Source organism: Beta vulgaris, chromosome 3 (assembly GCF_026745355.1).
Source record: "Beta vulgaris subsp. vulgaris cultivar EL10 chromosome 3, EL10.2, whole genome shotgun sequence".
Classification (NCBI taxonomy): domain Eukaryota; kingdom Viridiplantae; phylum Streptophyta; class Magnoliopsida; order Caryophyllales; family Amaranthaceae; genus Beta; species Beta vulgaris.
The window spans coordinates 35,765,947-35,776,430 of NC_079204.1; the positions used below are offsets into that span (position 1 = coordinate 35,765,947).

General features: G+C 37.8%; 1 pseudogene; it reads left to right on the forward strand.

The window, feature by feature from the left end:
- The first annotated feature begins 685 nt into the window (after positions 1–685).
- LOC104884599 (G-type lectin S-receptor-like serine/threonine-protein kinase At1g11330) lies at positions 686–4,312 on the forward strand (annotated as a pseudogene).
- Positions 4,313–10,484: the final 6,172 nt, after the last annotated feature.

The window sequence follows — 10,484 nt, forward strand, 5'->3', positions numbered from 1 at the left end:
ATAATATATCAAGGATGGTGGGTGAGTAGTGTAAAAAAAAAATTCAATTATTGCAAAGGAAAAAGAACGAGGAAGTACTACATAAAAATTTCAAATAAACTAAGCTATCAATTAATTTTTATACATGGTATGTAATACTACTAAGTACCTATACTTGTCAACTTTCCGTATGAGTTATTAAATTAATATTATGCAATTTTTCATTCTAAGTTAGACACAAATATGAGGATATAACTTTTTTATTTATATATGATGTTTAATTAATATTTAAATAATTTTCAACTTTACAACAAGATAAAATAAAATAAAAAGAAAAAAATTTCAGAACTTTAATACCACAAGGTATACACATGTAGTACAAGACAAATTGGATAGAGATAGAAAAAAAAATGAAATGGGAAACAAAGCCCTTAAAAAACTTTTTTTTTTTAAAAAAAAGTAAAAGGCCCCAGGCCTCTAGCTCAGAACAGCACATCATAAATTCAAAAGTCCTTTCCCACAATCTGTGGGTCCCGTGTCCCGAATTTATTTTCCCCCCTTCAAAGAATCAAGGCCCAACTAAAGAATAAAGACCATAGACAATAAATTACTACTGTTTTGGGCTGTTTTTTTGATAATATGATAGCAAGCTGTGTTAAAATTTTCTTCCAAAATCTTTTAGGGTGCCATTCATGCCATTGCATATTCATGAGAATATGGAATATCGAACTTTGAAAGTTGCGTGGCAAACTTTGCAAGTCAAAGGTGAAAAGTCATAGCCGACAAGCCGCTTCTACGCTATGTATGCTATAACCACAAAAATGATCCCCTAACAACCTCTCGACTTTTACAAAACGAAGACTAAGTTTTGGGGTGATATCTTAAACATTTCAAGCTCTGTTTCTTTCAAGCTTTACTGCTCCTTTTCATGGGTTATGTGAACACCATTGTGCTCTTCCTCGCTTGGTTTCGAGTCATTGAGTTTAGTACAATTCGAGGTGATATTACTAGTACTCATTTTCTAATAGACCCAGAAACATTAGAGTCTAGTGCAGCCATATTCAAGTTTGGTTTTTTCAGCCCCATTAACTCGACAAATCGCTATGTTGGAATCTGGTATAATAAGGAGCTTGCTGATAACAACTTAGAAGTGGTATGGGTAGCCAACAAGGAAAACCCACTTAATGATTCTTCTGGGCTGATCAAGATATCAGAGGATGGAAATCTTCAACTCTTGGATGGAAAAAACAAGAGCATTTGGTCATCAAACATAACAGCTAATAATGAGGTAAATGTTGCTCGCATTTTAGATACAGGAAACCTTGTTCTACAATCAAATGCCAGTGGGAATGTCATGTGGCAGAGTTTTGACCATCCTACAGACTCGTTGTTGTTACATATGGTTCTAAAATCTGATGGGAATACAAGTGTGAACCCTATGCTTGCATCCTGGAATAGTCCTTCAAATCTATCAAATGGACACTTTACTGCTGGCATCTACCGTCGCAGCCTTTCTGAATTTTTTATCTGGGATGGTGATCGCCCTTCTTGGCGTTCTGGACCTTGGGATGGTCGTATGTTTATGGGTGTTAAGGCTATGTTCTATTCTGCACAGGATGCTGGATTCAGTCTTCAAAATGACAATGAAGGCACAATTAGGCTTTCATATTCTTCGGCGAGCCAAAGAGTTACTGAACACTATGTATTGACTTATGACGGTATGCTGATAAGAAAAGATTGGGAAGATGATGAAGGGGACTGGACAGTACAATGGCAGTCCCTACAATATGAGTGTGATCGTCATGGAAAGTGCGGAGAATTCGGGAGTTGCAACTCAAATATGTCACCAATTTGTAGTTGCTTGAGGGGGTTTGAACCAAGGAATAACCAAGAATGGAGTGCGGGGAATTGGACTAACGGGTGTGTCCGGAGAACACCTTTGCAGTGTGAGGTTATCGGAGGGAAAGAAAATGGATTTTTGCGAATAAGTAATGTGAAAGTACCAGATAATGCCGCATGGTCTGATTCAGATGATGAAGAGGATTGCAGCAAACAATGCCTAGGAAATTGTTCCTGCTTGGCATATGCTTATAATTTAGGTTTTGGGTGCATGATCTGGAGTGGAAGCTTGATTGACATACAGGACTTTTCCCCTGTTGGTGTTGATGTTATGATTCGGCTGGCTCATTCAGAACTAGGTGATCGTCTTAAAAGGCATTCTCATTTCTCAGCTTCTCGCTTTTTTTTTTTTTTTTGGCATGTAATACTTGCTTTTAGCTGATTTATGGATTGCTTGGTTATTTAATTCTGTTAGTTATTTAACATAAGTGGAATGTCAATCATTCAATGAGTTTAAGATTGATAATGTGTGTCAATGTGTGTTATATTAGCAGGTGAAACTAGTAAATGGAAAGTAATTACTGCAGTTATAGTGATTATCGGTACAGCTGTCTTAGTGGTCTTTCTGTACGGTCTATGGAGGTGGTTACATCGACTATATGGTAAAATCTTTTGTCATTGTTTCAAATATTTGGTTAGTTTACCAATTTTTTATAGAAACATTAACATGATTAATCTGTAGCAGGCAAGACAGCTGCAAACAAGGGAGCAAATTGGCGTAATAACATAGCTGGTGCTAGGTTAAGTAATGCTGAATTCCAAGATTTACCATTGTTGACGTTTGAAAATTTGGTAATTGCGACGGATAACTTTTCAGAAAGCAAAAGCTAGGACAGGGTGGTTTTGGTCCTGTATACAAGGTGAAGTAATGGCTTTTACTAAAGTAGAGTTAGGTGACTAATATACATGTCAAGGATATGTTTCTTAAAACAATATGACCTTTTGTAGGGAAAATTGGAAGATGGACAAGAAGTAGCTGTAAAAAGACTCTCAAGAGGATCAGGACAAGGTCTACAAGAATTTATGAACGAAGTGGTTATGATCTCGAAACTTCAAAATAGAAATCTCGTGAGACTGTTGGGCTGCTGCATAGAAGGAGAAGAGAAATTGTTGGTGTACGAATACATGCCAAATAAGAGCTTGGATGCACTCCTCTTCGGTTAGCACCATAACTTATGATTTATGAGACTCTTGTGATGATTATTCAATAATTTAATTTGTGATTTTTAAAACGTGATGCATTTAATGTTCTAATGTTGTTTAATGTGTGTATTTTTACTCAGCTCTCTCTGATAGGGAACATTTGGACTGGAAGAAGCGCTTCAATATAATCAAAGCAATAAGTAGAGGTCTCCTTTACCTTCATAGAGATTCTAGATTAAGGATTATCCATAGAGATCTTAAAGCAAGCAACATTTTGTTGGATAACAATCTCAATCCAAAGATATCAGACTTTGGCATGGCGAGAATATTCGGAGGCAACCAAGACCAAGGTGACACCAAAAGGATTGTCGGCACATAGTGAGTTACTGCTCATACATATATTACCAATAAATGCTCTTTTAAATTTTAGCTAAGCATAGAACTAATGCTTGAACACTTTGTGCTGCTTAAAATGCAGTGGTTATATGGCTCCAGAGTATGCAATGGAAGGTCGGTTTTCAGAAAAGTCAGATGTGTTCAGCTTTGGGGTGCTGCTACTAGAGATTGTAAGTGGAAGAAGGAACAGTAGCTTCAAGGATGAGGAGTCTTTAAGCCTCATAGGACATGTAAGATATTATCCTATTAGGCTATTATTTCCACATGTAATAGGTCTGTTCATGTACGATAATGTTGTATAGACATAATGGTTGGCAGATGGTATGACATGGTTTTATATAATTATGTGCATTTACTTTGTTTCGCTTTGATTCTGTGCATAAAATTGTGTATTTACTATTTGATTTCATCGTTTCTACGGTTTCAGGCATGGAACTTGTGGAATGAGGACAACATTTTGTCATTGATTGATCCAGCGATTTTTGACTCTGCCACCCAAGCAGAGATTTTGAGGTGCATTCATGTAGGACTATTGTCCCTGCAAGAATTTCCTGAAGATAGACCAAGCATTACCACGGTTGTTTCCATGATAGAGAGTGAAGTTACAGATCTTCCTCGTCCAACACAACCTGGGTTCACACAAAGGAGAATTGCTTCTTTGAATGGAACGCAACAAAATGGTCTTGATTGTTATTCTGTTAATGGTGTTTCAATTACTTCTTTAGGTGGTCGATGACAACAGTTTCGGGCAGAGAGCTGCAATCAGTTGTATATATTCTGATCAGTGATCAGTGATTACATTTTCGGAGAACTGTGATCAGCTATAAGTAATTATGTCACCATTTTTGTATATAAAAATATTGTCAAAGATAAAGTATTATTTGAAGTTTACCTATCTTGTTTGTTGTTAGCTTCTAGCTTTATGTTGCTTTTTCAAAAGAAATTGAACGACTATTCGCCAAAAGAATAAAAAAAAACGTAGTATCTTAAGCATATGCAGAAAGTCGGACCTTTGTTTTGTAGCATAAAACAAACTAGTGTATATGCACTTGATGGGTGCTTAAATTTTCATACACATGAACTGTTGATGAAGTTTATAAAATATGGTTTGATAGTCTGATACCTTCAGGCCAAGCACCTCATGTACTGCAAAGAAACAGAGTATGTGAATACTACTTCCAGCCATGCGAAAAACACATTCATGTACATACTACAGTCAAAAAAGTCATTTGGCTTTCAAGAACCAAAGATATCTACCTCAACAACAGTTCTTGATTTACATTTACCCTGTCCTAGAAACTGCTAGATTACGGAATAGAGGTAACTACTAAGTAATAAACTAAGGCAAAATCTAAGACTACTAAGAGGACCAATACAAAGAGAGAAGAGGTATGCCAATCCCCGTGGCTGATATGCCCACTGCATGAGCCTCTAGTGTTATGGGTCCAGCCCATCTTGCAATATCTTTATTGCTTTTTGGGTCACATGTATTGTGGGCTTTTATGATGGACATATTATGTCTTATTTTTTGGGTCCATTTTGACATGGTTTTTTTAGTGGCTTCTAAGACAAGCTTGTAGAGGCTTTTGCTGAAAACACTTAGTGGGTAAAAAGAGGGCAGCAACTTTTCAGATTAGAGACACACACAAAAGAGAGGAAACTAGAGAGTTCCAAGGGTGTTGTTCTGCTCGTTTTTCTTCAGCACACTCCTAGTGTTTTGGTTGCCGGTGAAGATCCCACCGTTAGATTTTGTTGAAATATTGTCAGCTTGTTGGGAAGACACGGGGCTACATTCTGACCGTTCGGATTGTCAATTCAAGCTCCGGGTCATCGGGAATTGCCTCTGGAAAAAGAACTGTTGTTTTGGTGATATTCTTTCACTTTATTGTTATTCTTTGATCTCTTATTGTTCTTGGTGATTGTTGGTGGGTGTATGAACCTTTATTGACTGATTTGGGTTCTTTTTCTCTCAATTTATCAATAAGATAAGTATAGGGTGGACTCCTTAAACGGTCCCGTGGTTTTATCCTTTACATCGAAGGGGTTTTCCACGTATAATTCGTGTGTGTTGTTTGTTATTATTTCTTCCGGTTATCGTTGCATTTCGTTACTGTTTTATTGCTGATTATATATTGCAATATTGTTGGTTATCTTGGTGAATTGGTTGCTTGACAAATTTTGGGTTCATTGGATTCAATTATTGGTTAATTGTCTTGTGTGTGACATTGTGGGTGTCCTTGTGACCCCCATTCCAATCCTTACAACTGGGTATCAGAGCCGGATATTAAATTTGACCATTGTTATGGAGTCTGCTGGTGGTAGTGGAGGTAATTCAATGGTTAAATTGACATCAACCAATTATTCCATCCGAAGACCTATGATGGAGGACTTGTTATATTACAAGGACTTGTATGACCCAATTGAAACTGTCACCAACTCTGATGGTAGTGTTTCTAAACCATCTAAACCAGATAAAATGGAAGAAAAAGATTGGGTAAAGTTGAAAAGAAATACTTTGGGGACTATTAGGTAATGGGTTGACATTAGCATATTCAACCATGTGTGACAAGAGTCCGACCCTTATGATTTGTGGAAGAAGTTGGAAGGTCTTTATGAAAGGAAAACTGCTCATAACAAAGCTTCATTGATTAAAAGACTTGTTAATTTAAAACTGAAAGGTGGAAAGTCTGTTTCTGAGCATCTTAGTGACTTCCAGGATATTATTAACAAGTTGACTACTATGAAGATTGTTCTTGATGATGAGTTGCAGGCTTTGTTCTTGTTGAGTTCTTTGCCAGATAGTTGGGAGACCTTGGTTGTGACTATTAGTAACTCTGCTCCTGATGGTGTTTTATCTTTGGATGTGATTAAAGAAAGCATGTTTAATGAAGAGATCAGAAGTAAGGAGATGGGAGTTGACAATTCACATGCTCTTGTTATGGAGAACAGAGGAAGAAGCAAGAGTCAGGGTCCCAACGGCTATGGTAACTCAAGGAGTCGGTCCAAATCCAGTGATGGCAGAAATGTGGCTACATGTCATTACTGCAAGAAGCCCGGACATATCAAGAAATATTGTTTCCGCTTGAAAAGAGAACAAAGGAAGAAGCATGATTCACAAAAGGAGGGAGATGATAAAAATACTGCAGCAACCGCTGCTAAGAGCAGTGATGATGAGGTCACTTTGATTTGTGCAACTAGTGAGTGTCATCATGTAGAAAGTTCAGATACACAGTGGCTTGTAGATTCAGGTGCTTCATACCATTGTGTTCCCAAAAGGGAGTATTTCATAAACTATTAATCTGGTGATTTTGGTAGTGTGAAGATGGGGAACAAGAGCTCAGCTAACATTGTTGGGCTATGATATTCGTGTGAAGACTAGTGTTGGGTGCATGCTTACATTGAAGAATATGCGCCATATTCCTGATATACACCTTAACTTGTTGTCTGCTAATATTCTTGATCAAGAAGGATTCAAACACACTTTTGGTAATGGCAAATGGAAATTGTCCAAGGGTTCTATGACAGTTGCACGAGGCGAGTTGTGTTGCTCTTTGTACAAAACATATTTGAGTGTATGTTGTGGTGAGCTCATTGCAGTAGAAGAGAAGAATTCTCCTAACTTGTGGCATCGCAGATTGGGACACATGAGTGACAAGGGTTTAAAGTGTCTAGTAGGTAAAACTCTCATTCCTGTTATACTACAATTGCACTTGACCCTTGTGATCATTATTTGGCAGGCAAGCAACATAGAGCTTCGTTTTCAAGGAAATCTACTAGGAGGCAAGCGAAGCTTGAGCTTGTTCACTCTAATGCTTGTGGTCCCATTGAAGTGGAGTCTAATGGTGGCAGCAGATACTTTGTCACTTTCATTGATGATGCTATTAGGAAAAATTGGGTCTACATGTTGAAGACTAAGAGCAAAGTGTTTGAAACATTCCAGAAATTTCATGCTATGGTGGAGAGGGAGACGGAAAGAAAATTGAAGTGTCTTCGTTCTGACAATGGGGGTGAGTATACTTCACATGAGTTTAAGAATTATTGTTCATGGCATGGTATTCGACATGTGAAGACTGTTCCTGGCACTCCTCAACATAATGGTGTTGCAGAGAGGATGAACAGAACCATTGTGGAGAAAGTGAGGTGTATGTTAAAGATGTGTGATCTACCAAAGTCATTTTGGGCAGAAGCAGTGCAAACTGCAGTTTATCTGATCAATTGTTCTCCATCTATTCCTTTGGGCCTCGACATTCCCGAGAGAGCATGAAAGGGATGCGATCCCACATATTCACATCTTTGAGTCTTTGAATGCAAGGCATACATGCATGTGTCGAAAGAACATAGATCGAAGCTTGATTCTAAAACTACTCCATGTGTGTTTGTTGGCTATGGTGATGAAGAGTATGGGTTTAGGCTCTATGATCCCGAGAAACAGAAGGTAGTGAGAAGCAGAGACGTGGTATTCTTTGAGCACGAAAAGGGTGCAGATCTTCTGAGTCCAAGGTATCGCACTAACTCAGATTCATTTGTTGATACTACTGATGATTCTTCTGTTCCTATTTCTATTTCTGTTGAACAACCAACACATGAGAATATTGAAGAAACACATGATGGTAATGATATGGATGCAAAGGCACTTGTTAATCATGAGCCTATTGACTTGACCATGGAAACTTTAGGGTTTCAAATCAAGAACAAGAACCAAGTCTTAGCTTGTGTGCTAACATGGTACCTAGAGAATGGCGTGGAAAGGAGTGAAGAGGAGTCCTAGTCTTATTAGGATTACTCCTAGCTTGCTACATAGAATCCTAGTTCTATTAGGATTGCTATGTTTATCTTTATGTTTTATGTTTTAAAGTTGTTAAAAAGATAAACATGTGACTTGTACATGTTATCTTTAGGAGTCTAATTAGGAGTCTAAAGTAAAGTAGGAGTAGGATAAGTTTATGTTTTCCTAGTTAAAGTAGGATAAGTTGTACCCTATATAAGGGAGTTGATTTTCGTTCAATAAAGTAGAGTTGTTTTAGTTATTTTCGATCTTCTTTAATTGTTTGCTTGTATGCTTACAATTGAAAAACCATTAATTATTCTTCAGGAGTGTTGAATACTTAGTGTTAAACATCTTAATTCCAGGAGTGGTTTAAGAGTGTTTAAGAGTCTCTATTCAAGGTTCAGGAGTGTTCTTGAATAAATTCATATCCTTGTTCGAGTACTTTGAGTGTTTGTTCGAAATTCTTGAAGGTCATAACTTGATTATTAGACTTCTTAGGTTAATAATCATATCAAGTGGTATCAAGAGCTAAGGTTTCATCCATTAAAAGTCCGTAATTTTTCGAATAGGGGGTGTATTAGATCTTCAAGAAAGTCTTAAAGATCCAATCTTTTTTTCAAGATTCTTGATTTTTCATAAAGTTTCATCAAAGTACTACAATATTATATTGATTGGTGAAAGAAAAACATCCAAGATCCATAAAAACATCCAAGATTGCATCAAGATCCAATCTTTAGGATCAAGAAAGGTGTAGGGAGTACTTGGAGACAACTTAACTATGTCGTCCGAGGTAGATAACTTAGTTAAGGCTATGAATGAGTTAATTAGCCATTCAAAGAAGGTAGATGCACGCCTAGATGCTATGGCAGACATCATCACCAAGAAGGATGCACGCCTAGATGCTATGGCAGACATCATCACCAAGAGACTCAATCCCAATAGTGTGTCATACATAGGCGCACACTCGGAGGATGAAGGGGATGAAGTTGATTCACGCCCACCAAAGAACACTTATCCAGATGATAAAGGATTGAAACTTGAGGATTACACTGGTGAAGGCAAGCCTGAGGACTTGTTGAGTGGATTCGACAACTAGAGAAGGTAAGTGAGTATAGGGGCTTTGATGATCGAAAAAATTCAAAGTTGCTGCATAAGATCATGAAATATGCTGGGATTTGGCTTGAAGGATTGCACGCACAAAGAGCCAAGAAAAACAAACCAAGCTATGTAGTTGGGAGAAGTTAAAGGGAAGCTTAAAGATAAGTTTTTGCCGATGATTATGAACAAAGGCAATTCATAAGGCTTACATCCATAAGCCAAGGTAGCCTAAGTGTACATGAATACACTATGGAGTTTGAAAAGCTAGGCCTCATATGTGATATAGTGGAGAAAGATAAGCACAAAACAGCAAGGTACATTAAAGGGTTGAATAGAAGCATAGCTAAGAGAGTTGAAGTTTCTTCCTACCATACTTTCGAGGATGTGACTAAGCTAGCTATGAAGTTTGAAGAGCATGACAAAGAGGAGAAACCTAAGGGCGCCTACACACCTAGGTATGATCCTAACACAAAAGGGAAGGCTACTACTTCCTACACAAAGTGGTCCGACAACACTAAACCTAGTTTCACACCTAAGGAAGACACTCCTATGGAGAAAACTAAGGTGGCCGTACCTAAGGAGAAGTTTGAGGAATTGAGAAAATGTTTCAAGTGTCAAGGAAGGGGGCACATAGCAAGCAATTGTCTTACCATGAAAGCTCTTACCATGAGGCAATACTTAGACTTGCAAAAAGAAGAAGAGAGGTATGAATTCATCCCTGAAGAGGAGCAAAGCATGGGGGAAGATGATGAAGAAGAGGATGCTTTTGCAGAAGATGATTCAAGGCTTCTTGGAGTGATTAGGCGCACCTTACATGTGGATCACACACCTAACATGGCACAAAGGGAGAATCTTTTCCATACTAGATGCAAGGTAGGTGAGTATAATTGTAATGTAATAATAGATAGTGGTTCTTGCACTAAGTTATTGCAGCTGAAGTGGTGTCTAAACTCAATCTAATCACAAGGGCACACCCTAAACCCTACAAGTTGAGTTGGTTAGATGATAGCACTGGCATGAGAGTGAAGAAACAAGCCTTATTTCATCTCTATTGGAAGCTACAAGGATGAGTTATGGTGTGATATCTTACCTATGAGTGCATGCCATCTTCTACTTGGAAGACCATGGCAATTTGATAGGAAGGTTATTCATGAAGGGGACACCAATGTTATTCTGTATTGGTTGGTTCAAAAAGGGTTAG